The sequence below is a fragment of the Haliotis asinina genome, chromosome 12 (assembly GCF_037392515.1).
Source record: "Haliotis asinina isolate JCU_RB_2024 chromosome 12, JCU_Hal_asi_v2, whole genome shotgun sequence".
Taxonomy (NCBI): domain Eukaryota; kingdom Metazoa; phylum Mollusca; class Gastropoda; order Lepetellida; family Haliotidae; genus Haliotis; species Haliotis asinina.
Window position 1 is genome coordinate 36,756,920 of NC_090291.1, and position 12,674 is coordinate 36,769,593.

The following is a 12,674-nucleotide window of genomic DNA, read 5'->3' on the forward strand; positions in this document are numbered from 1 at the left end:
TTACCTTACCTGGATGAGAGACTCACTCTGATAGGAACTGCAGACCATAGTGACAAAAATACGAAAGAGCATGTCAGGACAGAGAATAAACAAATAATCAGTGTTTCACTGATGGAAATACAGTAATGCAAGAATTCTTAGCAACTTCCACTTTCCTTTTTGTCCAAGAGGCATGTTATAGGGCTACAGCAATTCCTTCCTGTGTTATGGGGCTGTAGCAATTCTTTCCCCCCCAAAATGAAGTTGGTGGAAAAAAATGGGCTTTATTTTATCTTCTTTCATTCTTTGAAAATTCCAGACACCCTGTTCAGAATGTTTTAAACTTGAATGATTTTGATCCCCATTCAAGCAAACTTACTGATGAACCAGTATTAGATGAGCGATGACCTGACAAATGACCCTAGTTTGCATATATGGGAAGGCTCTCCTGAACATTCCATTTGAAAAATGAGTGAAACAGGTTGTCGCCTACAACTTTTCTCGTGCGAATCGGGTCTGCAGGACACGTGTTAAACAGAAGTGGCATTGAGTTCATGCCACAGTCAAAGTGTTTATTGCTCGTGCTTAATCCCCAATCTACCTCATGTATTCGTTTATATTCCCTGCCCCGCCTACTTGTCACAAATGCATTTACTGCACAGGCTCATCTAATATGTGTCAAGCAGTAAACGTGTAAAAGCTAACCAAATTGTACCTTCCTAACCAATTTTCCCCTCAGCAGTTGGGACGCAAACTAGCAAATATTGTCTACTGACAGTGTATGAAATCTACACGAAATCCATGAATATCAATCTGGGGTATATTTACAAAGTGGAATATCTAAGCACATTAGACATTAGTTTATGATCGCAAAATATTAAAAACAGAACATTGTGGGTATGATAGAGGATGACATGGAACATAAGGTTTAATATAGAAACAAAATGATTTAGTTTTAAACGGAAGTCAGTGACCAGAAACCATACATTATGTCATTACTGCAGTGACTAACCTTAAAAGCTGGCAGAATCGATGCTCAAGATTTGTCAGATTGGAAAGTCAAACTTGTACTGAATGATGATGGAAACAATATCTTGGAGTGAGATCAGTCTTCCTCTTTTGATTCATTTGTTGTTGAACGCACACTCAGCAGTATTCCCAGTCAAGCAAGTCAGCGAACCTAACCATTGATCCCGTTAGTCGCCTCTTGCGAAAAGCATGGGCTGCTGAAGACCTATTCTAACCCAGATTTTCATGGGTCTGGTCTCCAGGAAGTTAGCTTTATCATGTTGACACGTTTATGACATATGCAGTACTGGTCTCGGAGACCAGGGATAATGTTTATAGCTGAGGCCTGCATTGTCAGCATAACAGAGACTGACTTGAATAATAAAGCTTTGTCTGGTTCAGGTGATGTAAGACTCTGTAGAGTATCAGGCAAGGCTCACCATAGAAACGCAAGAGTGTCATTATGAGTGTTGTCACGATGAAATAAGTCTGAAAGGAAACTGTGGTTGAGGCTGTACTTGTGGCAATAATATATCTAGTAGAGAATGGACCTAAGGTTGTACTTATGACAATAATATATCTAGTAGAGATTGCACCTAAGGTTACACTTATGGCGATAATATATCTAGTAGAAATTGCACCTAAGGTTGTACTTATGGCAATAATATATCTAGTAGAGATTGCACCTAAGGTTATACTTATGGCGATAATATATCTAGTAGAAATTGCACCTAAGGTTGTACTTATGGCAATAATATATCTAGTAGAGATTGCACCTAAGGTTGTACTTATGGCAATAATATCTCTAGTAGAAACTGCACCTGAGGTTGTACTTATGGCAATAATATATCTAGTAGAGATTGCACCTAAGGTTGTACTTATGGCGATAATATATCTAGTAGAGATTGCACCTAAGGTTATACTTATGGCGATAATATATCTAGTAGAAATTGCACCTAAGGTTGTACTTATGGCGATAATATATCTAGTAGAAATTGCACCTTAGGTTGTACTTATGGCGATAATATATCTAGTAGAGATTGCACATAAGGTTATACTTATGGCGATAATATATCTAGTAGAAATTGCACCTAAGGTTATACTTATGGCGATAATATATCTTGTAGAAATTGCACCTAAGGTTGTACTTATAGCGATAATATATCTAGTAGAAATTGCACCTAAGGTTGTACTTATGGTAATAATATCTCTAGTAGAAATTGCACCTAAGGTTGTACTTATAGCGATAATATATCTAGTAGAAATTGCACCTAAGGTTGTACTTATGGCAATAATATATCTAGTAGAAATTGCACCTAAGGTTGTACTTATGGCAATAATATATCTAGTAGAAATTGCACCTAAGGTTGTACTTATGGCAATAATAACTTGAGCAGAGACTGCACATGTGGTTGTATGTGTGGCCATAATATTTCCAGTTCAGCAAATTCCAGCTATAGTGGCGGTCTGTAAATCAAATCTGGATTAGACAATCAAGTGATCAACAGCAAATGACAATGTATATAGATGGGACATTAGACAATGACCAGGATGAGCAATGACCCGCACAACTGGGACATAACGACATATCTCAAACAAGTCAGTAAGCCAGATAACCGATCCTGTTACAATGAGCACACTTGTTCTAACCTAGATCTTCATGGGTCCTGTACCTGTGAAGATTGCATGTCAAGTACTACTTACAACAATATCTAAGAATAGACTACACTTGCGATTGTACTTGTGTCAATATCAAGCCCAAATTCTCTTGGGACATTGCACTTATGTATATTGTCTATAACAGAAAACATGGGAAATTACATTTTTCAATATTTTCTTCCAAGATGTGTTTGTTCTTGCCACAATAATATACCAATTCTGATTGATGAAGAGGAACAAATTTTAGGGATTGTCAACTTCTTTATTGCAATAAACGCAATTAATTACTTACTTGATATCGATTTTAACATCTACTCCTACAGTAAAGTAGTTGTCAATAAAATTTATTGCTTTTCATTATTATAAGAACTTCCACATGCCCCTTAAAGAAAAGAAGAAAATTCTGAGAAACATTGTCAGACAACCATCGTCACAAACATTTCAACACGAACATGGTATGTTCATATTACACTAGTGTTTTCAACACATTCACTGGTTGACGCATGTGTTCGTTGTAATCTATACATGTCCAGGTTTAACACTTTCGACATTTGATGATGAGCTGAAGGTCACTTTCCACTACTATCATCAAAGATGACCACCTGGACTGTGTGTGGCTGCTGCAGCCTGTCAAATTCCCTGGTGTAAGAAGATGTCACACATTGTCTCATCTGCCCCCCACATCCGGCTGTGTCACCGACCAGATTCAACTTTATATTTAGACCCATTTTCCTGTTTCTGTGTGTCTTTTGAGGGGCATCGCGTGTATCTGGATCCACGACTCCCTCGGCCTCTGTTTGTACACTGTTTTTTCCAATGCCTCCTATTGGTCAGAAGGAAGTAGTACTTCTAGTGGGAATGTTATTTTAAGTTATTTCATCAAGGATGTTCTAACAGTTTATTTGATCTGATTACATTAAAAACAACATGGTGGCTGAAATGCAGCATTTCCAGAAAAAAGGGCATGATTCTGGTCAATCAAATAACTGATTTGGATCTTCAATTCACATTGATGTAGGGTAGGAAGTGGTAGGGTAGGTGGGTGTATGTGTGTGTGAGTGAGTGAAAGAGATGGGTTTTATGCAGGGGACACCAGAAATAGGCTTCACACATTGTAACCATCAAAGTTTTCTCATGACAAGCAAATGCTTTCATTACAAGACTACCCACTGCACCCAAAAACTATACATAATGCAGTACACAGCATGTAGGCATTACAACAGAAGGATGGGGTGAATAAGGAACTTATTGATTCATTTATAATTCTGTACCAACACTAATCAGCCATCAGCTGTGACCAGAGAACACTGGCCTAGTACCACAGACTTTCATGATTTATTTAATCTAATTGTTCTCCCTTTGTAATAAATAATAAATTTATAAAATAGAGGCTTCATTGTAGAGAAAAATATATTACAGCATTGTCAGCAGTGCTAGACTTCACAATCTGCCATCTGAACAGGAGGCTGAAGTCAATTAACCTCCTGCATCATTTTCCCTCTGAAAATGTGAGCAAGGCTCACTAAATACCCTCAACTGTGTCTCCCTGGGTGAACTTCAGCTGAACAACAGTTAATAATGAACCTGTCTGTTGTAGAGACCCTGAAGCAAATATATCCCAGAAAGCACATGCCAGTCTTGAAAATGTGGCAAGTCTAGATTCCCTTAGTTTCTGAAAATGAGGAAAGTCTCAGGGCTCCATTTCAATACATTATTATTTTTTAACTATGAACTTCTTTCAGTAAAATATGTTCATTTCAGAGAGTAGTTGTTAGCCTAATAATGAACTAATAATGCTCAGAATTACTGACTATCCCTCTGTCAATAAATGCTGTAAGTTCCTCGCCAAAGGCTGGTGATTAACACAATTTATTCACTCAGAAGAGATAATCTGAGCAAATCCTTGTGCTTAACGTCACTGAATGTGGTATGTGTATGTAGTTCTATAAACTGCATATGAATACAATTTTTTTAGTAAACCTACAGTGGCAAATGATTTGCACACAAGCTTGTTGCCATGTTCTGACATCAGGCTTGAAAGTCCTGGGTAAACATAATGTGTTTCTTGATAGGAATGTTTGTAACAACAAAGAGAGAAGAACATTGTTATGAAGTGCTTGAAAGCAGTTTTTGCTCAGCAACTGCAATTCCATATTCATCAGGATTATTGGATCATGATACGAAGTTTATCAAATACATAAATTGCATCAATATCACAAGGCTTAAATGAAAAATATGATCAACATTTCCCCATTGCATTATAAATAGAGTTTACCGCTTATATGGTTGATTTTATTCAATCTAAAATTGATTCACCTTCTCAAGGTCTGGGTCTCCTGAACATGAGCAATGGTACGACACAATTAAATGTTTAGTAATGTAAAGAATCGTGCCTTATCTTGAAAGTCTGGGTCCCCCTTGTTCATTACTGTGATGTATTAAAGTCATTGTATTACAGTCAATGTATTACAGTCCCATATACTTGAAAGCAGTGAGCTGTATGGCGGCAGTCTGTAAATAATCGCGTTGAGACCAGATAATCCAGTGATCAACAGCATGAGCATTGATCTACACATTTGGGATATGATGACGTGTCAACCAAGTCAGTCAGCCTCACCACAGGATCCCTGTAGTTGCCTCCAAACTTAAAATAATCCATGGGTTTTGAGCATGATATTTTTATGAAGTTCATACTGGTCATGTTTTATGGAGTACATTAAGAATATGAACAGATGAATAAAAATGTTTAAAAAGTATGAGTGTGTTTGCTGTTTATTTAATGATGCCTAGGAGTCATCTTTATATGAATTCCAGATTTGCAGACAATGTACTTCCCCTTTAGTCATGGTCCATATGACTTGGGCACTTCATTTAATTTTGTGCTTAAATATATAAATTAACTTTTAATCCATTACATTTATGTGAATTCTGATGCCAAATGTGAAATCAGGGTATCAAATTACTCTATGTATCAGTTTTTGCTTAAATACATCCCAAAACAAGCAAATTTTTGCAAAAATTAAGATGTTTTCAACAAAAAAAGTGGTCCGCGATTTCCAATAATTATGAACAAACTCGATCTAGACCTGAACCCAGAATTTCAGAATTTCAAAATTTCAACTGCCTCCAAAATATTTATTTGTGATCCGATTTTCAACAGGAAAAGTGATGTGAAATCAGTAAAATGTCAGCTATCACACAATGCTATCTGTATTCACTTATCTGTAATATGAAAAAATCATGTGGTATAGCTACTCTAATGATGCATGGGTTGCCGAAGATCAGTTCCAGCCCGAATCTTCACAGGTATCTTGGCAGTAATCCAGGGACCAGGTTCATCCTTGCAAGTCATAATACTTGCTGTGTTGTAACCTCTCATCAGTGTCAAAAATAGAGGATAAGGACATTTTTGTGGATATACATCTTCTGTATTCTGTATAGGCGATGTTTCAACATAGATTCTATTTTTGAACCATCACCTATACAGAATAAAGGAGTTGTATATCCACAAAAGTGGTCCTCATCCTTTATCTGCCCAACTTCTAAAATGCCAATCAAAGAAATGTCAAAAACAGTACATTCCACAAGGATATGTACTGACAAAAACTGATGTTAAAAAAAGTTATATCATAAAAATTAGAAAACTTCCCTTAAACATAACATAACACAGCATAAGTCCATTTGTATAGTGCTAGTTCCATGCCCAAAGCATGTTCACAGTTGAGAGAATGTGTTCTCAAATCAAACCAGTTTTGTAAAATTAACAAACTCCATGGAAAAGGTAAAATTGTATTTTCTCTACAAGTTAACAGCAAAACTATATAGCTGTCAATGGCACACGAAGAGGTTTCGGGATTATTCAAGAAAAGTTGTAAGTACAATGGTTCAATATTGAAACTGCATGGGTTCTAAATTAACGCTGTGGGTTACGTAGCAATATTGATCTGCTTGCCTCTACATTGACACACTCAATCATTTAAACACACTGCTATGTGTAATAGTAGTGTTAGAAATTAAGAAGGTAATGGAGTCTTTGTTGTTGAATCTATTAGACTTTCAAAGAAGGTTGAAGAAGGATGGTCCTGTTTACCTAGAAATAACTTGCTTCACACTTAGGGAAAAATTACATGCTCTTTTTTGCAGGTTACAAAACAGTGACCAAAGAATACAGTTTGTCATTCGTTCGTTCGTTCATTCGTTCATTCAAGTGTAGCCTAAGAACATATTCATTCATTCATTCATTCATTCATTCATTCATTCATTCAAGTGTAGCCTTAAGCTAAACTAACTTATTCACTGGCAAGAAATATCGCTTGTATGTTGGAAAATAACTGAGATCCAAAATATCTGAAAAATTATAACAAGCTCTTTCTTGCAGTAAGTGTCCAAGGAACACACCCACTCATTAAAAACTCAATAAAGAGCACCTGTATGAATGGAAATAACTTAGATCATGAACATAGGAAAAATGGACCATCAAATAAAATATTTACCAAACCCCTCTGGAAATCACCTGGGCGCTACCTGACATGATGTGTAATTGATTACAAGTACTTCCTGTGAACAATGACTAGCTGCACGACAGGACTTTTCCTTAACACTTATAATAGCTTTTTACACAATGATTTACAATACTGTTTCTGAGGAAAATGACTCGATTACATTTAATGACAACAAATACAATGTCAATTGTATTCAGTTTCAGTTATTGCAATCGAGGTGCTGTAGCTACACATTCTGAGGATCAGTAAAATTTGCCACTACTAGTGATGGAAAAACTGTAACAATGGATCTTTTCTACATTTGCTTCAGTGATGTCCACTCTCTTCACGTCAGTTTCAAGACATTGTCCACAATCCCCAGTTCTATAGTTTGAGCCAAAAGAATTATTGAGATGCTTTATGTTTACTCAATATTATCGTAACCTTGACTTCTGCTGGCAACAAGTTCAAAATCTTCAACAAATATTGTTTGTAATGTTACCTAGCATATGCTAATCCTCATCAAACAAGGGGAGATAACCCTACACAAACGTCCTCTCTCACACATTCTTGTTTCACTTCCAGCAAACCCGATTCAAGACAATCAGCAAATATTTTGCGGATTTTCGTTTCTTTGAGGTCGACCATGAATAAAGCTGTCAGCGAGCTCAAGCAGTCCCAACAAATCTGAATAACTCTTCGGACAAGTGCTTAAGTGATAGTACTCTTTCTTCATCAGTCACCTCTGTCAGCATTATTTTCATATAAAACCAAAAAGACGTCTGCACTGATGTTCCTGTAACCTGCAATGGCCGCCATGTTGAAGACAACAAACAACTGCATGCTTGGAAATTTTAGGCTCCACTCTGGCTAGAAGACAATTATTCAGTGATTCAAGGGAGGAAGAACAGAGTTAATTTTAGGAAACTGAATTTTTAGAAAAAAGAAACATTTTCTTTTATATCAATTAACAAAATTTCATCATCTAATGGAGGTTATTTTTTTTCTAATTTTCTGATTTGAATTCTGAGACCAGTTGAGACCATGAAATGTTTTATTATATTTTAAAGAAAAAAAATGATAAAAAGGTGGTCCAGTTGCGTTGGGTGATAACACTGATAGAACAGAGCTCCATCCGTAGGATTGCCACAAACCTATCAAAATTGGTTCAAATCCAGGACAGCTTAAATTATATTTCATAGTATTTTAGCTCCATATCTTCACTCGTGGGTATCACTACAAATAGTACAATCAAAATGTCTCTAACCTGTATCACTTTGAGCTTTTGTCACACATAAGTGGGTGAGTGAGTGAGTTTTACGCCACAATCTGTCACACATCAAGCTGCCATACCATGATATGATATCTGCAATACAACTGATATCAGCATTAAACCAAACTCATGTATTCACTCAAAATATGAATCCTCCATATTTCCGTAAAAGCTCTTGACAATCTGTGACCAACCTTACTCAGTTTCTACACTTTCATTTGATATACTTCCTTTCAAAGTTTAGATTCACTGGTGTAAATATAGCCACTTACTTAAGGCAACTGTTCAGAACAAAATTTTGACACTGTTAAAAGGTACTGTTTACACATAAACTGATGTATTGTAAAACAAATTTGTAATGTTGAAAAGATTAATCCATAAATTCTAAAAGTCAGTAAAAATTGGTGAATTCTTAACAAAACTTTACACCAAAATGCAGCTGTTCAAATGAACAATATTTGCACATGCCTTTTAGGAATTTGATGCATGATCCTCGTGCAGTTCATCTGCATAAGGTTGGCACTTGCTTCCCCCAAGTTAATGGAGAAATAAATATTCTATGTAACTATATAAAAATACATAACATATCGTGAGAGAGTATTAAACGAGTCTAAACTTTGGAAGGGAAGTATAGATTAAGGTATCACCATACCATATGGAACTGTGACACAAATAACAACAAGTAATATGATCGCTGGCAATCACGGCAATAATATCCTGGAAACAAATGAAATATTACAATTATTAGCCATGGCAATGTGTGACAAAAGTTAAGATGTTATAATTGAAATGCTTGAATTTTTTACTTCAAACCTTTGAAAGTCTTTGTCTACTTAAGGTCGAATGAAACTTTCTTTGCACATCCCTGCAGTTTCAATGACCTTGAACTTTCATGAAGCCTTTGACAACATGAAACAACAAACAAAACTAGACTGACATTTGCAATTGTAAAGTCTGTGTTGTTGATACTGTTTAAGTTCTAATAATGGTATTTTATTTCCGCACAGGACATCAGTGTTATGGTGAGTGGGTGAGTTCAGTGTTGCACCACATTTAGCAATATTCAAGTAATATCACAGCAGGGTACCACCAGAAAGAGGGGAATTGAACTCAAGTCTTTAGCATGATAAGCAAACACTTTAACTGCTAGGCTACCCCACTGCCCCACACCAGTTTTATAAGAACCAGTTAGGCATCCTTTTTTTTATTACTTGCTTTACAGCACCACTGACACGTAACATGAAGTAAGTGTGAAAAAAAGTGTGAAAAAAACCCATCAGCCTAAATGAATACAACTAATGGTATCTCATACTGGAAAATGAGTGAGGTTGGTTTTATGCCATTTTTACCAATATTTCAGCAATATCATGGTGGCGGACACCAGAAATGGACCTAACGCATTGTACACATATGTGGAATTGAACTCGGGTCAGCAGCAAGATGTGCTAATGCTTTAACCACTAGGCTACCCCATGGCCCACCTGGAAAATGAAGAGTGAGGTAGAGGTAATTGTCATACCAGCTGTGATAGGTGTGATACCACCAGTTACCTAACTGTGCAGAAGACTGTTCCGCTTGTGGCTGTTTATGATCGTTCTTTCGTTCATGACTCCACAGCAAACAAACCCAACATGCAGCTCCCCAAGGAGTATTTACTGACTGACTATTGTTGAAAATCAATGGGCAGCTGTTTTGGTATATTTGTCACTGTATCTTGGTTCTGTGTTTACCGGCCTCAATGCACACGTTGTTCATGAATTAATATCTCATATGATTCTTTCACTGGCATAGGCAAAGCCTAGTGGTTAACATGGTTAAGTCATTCACTAGTTACACCAAAGACCCTGGTTCAGTTCTTCACATGGATACAATATTGATGTGTGAGGTTCAACCTCACACTGATATTGCTGGAATATTGCTAAAAGCGGTGTAAAACCAAACTCACATGCTTACTTCTTTCACTGGCATTTCAACAGTTTCAGCCCTAGAAAATGAGTGAGTGAGTTTTCATTTATTCCAGCAATATCACAGTGGAGGGCAGTGTCCAGAAATCTGCTTTACATGACTGTACCCATGTGGGGAATTGAACTTAAGCTTTCAGTGTGACAAGCAAACACATTACCCCCTGACACTTGAAACACAACTACTGTATAAAGCAACTGACGTCAGATAAATTCCCTTGTAGGGTCAGTCTATTTATCACCAACAAAAGTGCATGAACTTGAAATCTGGAAGAACATACTTCACTTATCATAAACAGGATGACAGACAGGAAGGATGACAATACATGGAAAGAAGTTACAGGAAGTTAAAAAGGATGACAGGGATCCTGAAATTTGACATTTTTCTCTCAGTTACTATGCTGTCGTATCTGTGAGTGAGTGAGTTGAGTTTTGTGAACTTTCAGCAACATTCCACCAATATCACAACGGAGGACACCAGATATGGGCTTCACACATTGTACCCCATGTGGGGAATTCATCTGGCATGAAAGAAATATGGTGCATGTAGTCTTGCCATAACTAAACACAGCTGTAACTAAATATCATGTACATCAACTGATATACAGCCTCTAATCAAATACTGATCTAAAGTGTTTCTGTGAAACCACAGACGCCCTTAAGAGCCCCAATCTAAACATGATATAGATCCAGGTGGGAAGGAGAATCAAGGTACCGAATCAATAATCACTACTGCCTTTCCCAGTTATCAATAATGAAACCTTGACAGTAACACCAGAAACATAGACTTGTTGCTAATAAGAGATAAACATTAAGTATCACTACCATGTATTTTGGCACTTGTTGGCATGATCTGAGTTACTTAATCTCATGATATACAAATATAATGAGGGTTACAACATAACATACACTGACACAGATGACTGACACTGCTACGTTGTTGTTTAATGACTCTCAGCTATATTCCAGTACATCATTTGGATGTTTTCATCAGTAGCATGTGCACTTGTAGAAATGACAAATCTATTCATAAAAATAGTATCATGTATATGTAAATATTTCAGATTTCATTTCAAGTGTTCAAAAATCCCATCAAACATGGATTTCATTTCATACCGGCTCAAAACATAGCTATCAAATTTCGCAATGATAACAAAGTAGAGCTATCTTTCTTTGCTATTTATCTCTTTTCCATAAATAGTCAAGTAAACATCAACATGAAATACCATGTTGATTTATTTTTTCTTAATTACATCATCATGATTATGTCATACAATTAGGGCAAGGTGAAAATATGTCAGGACAACTTACTTGTTTTAAGTCACTTCCCCTGTGGAGAGTGGCTATTAAAAACATTTTGAACCCCTACATTTTAGCATTTCAGTGTAATGCAGGGCACATTTTGTGTCAGTTTGACATGCTGACTGATATATTTCAAGAACCATTAAGCAATTTGGACATGCTGAATTATCTGTGCTTAAATGGAAGAAAATAATGGCACCAGGTTAATAGCTAAGAAAGGTTAACAGAATAAGCTCTGAATCCAAGTGAGTATGTGTTCAAATGTAGGGATATATGACATGGCACAACTGTAACTTTGTGACAAAACATCATATCTACACTGTTCAATATTTCAACTCTCTGTAACAAGACATCTCCATACAGATGTAAGGAAGACAGCTCTTTAATCATGATATTGCAACACCTGTCTATAACGATTCATTAAAACATTAACATGTACAAATAAGAAGCATATGCAAAAAGAAATATTTCTTTCCTGTCAAAGTTTAAAACAAAGAGCTATGGGCATATGTCTTCTAGATCTATGTTGTATCTCCATGAAGGAGAGAGGATATGTTTTGAGTTAATCTTTTGAAACTTATTCTTTAACAATTATTCATATTTTTAGTAATCGGATGTATGTGATTGTTCATCAAATGTATTGACATGGAGGTTAACAGGTCAGAATATTTGGAATCAGAATCTGGCCATTAATTTGTATGACTGCAACGATTAACCAAGATCTCGATTTGGTTTGATTTTAGATATTTGACCCTAGATTTGACCATTTTCGATTGGCTTATTCACATAAGTAAACATATTAGATACATTTGATTCCTAGAGTTCGAGCGAGTAGGCCCTTTAGCATGAAATCCACTATCAACTTAGCAATGTCTACCAACAACAATTCTCACTGGAGAAATAGCCCAGCGTCAATTACGTTCTCGCTGTGTGGAAATAATTTAAGTAGATATTCAAATATTGAATCAAAACAATGGTGGTGGTTCTCAAAACTAATATGTCAAATTCAAC

At 36.3% G+C, this 12,674-nt stretch overlaps 1 protein-coding gene across 2 annotated transcripts in view; it reads right to left on the reverse strand.

Annotated features, from left to right (window-relative positions):
• The window catches only part of LOC137257812 (uncharacterized), a 57,637-nt gene that overhangs the window by 43,814 nt on the left and 1,149 nt on the right, over window positions 1-12,674 (reverse strand). Inside the window, exon 1 of one of the 2 annotated variants that reach the window (XM_067795259.1) lies at window positions 992-1,008. The exons of the other annotated variant lie outside the window; for it this stretch is intronic. The gene's annotated coding sequence lies outside the window, so the exon portion shown is untranslated. Of the gene's footprint in view, window positions 1-991; window positions 1,009-12,674 lie in introns of those variants that run through there. 2 annotated transcript variants of the gene reach the window in all.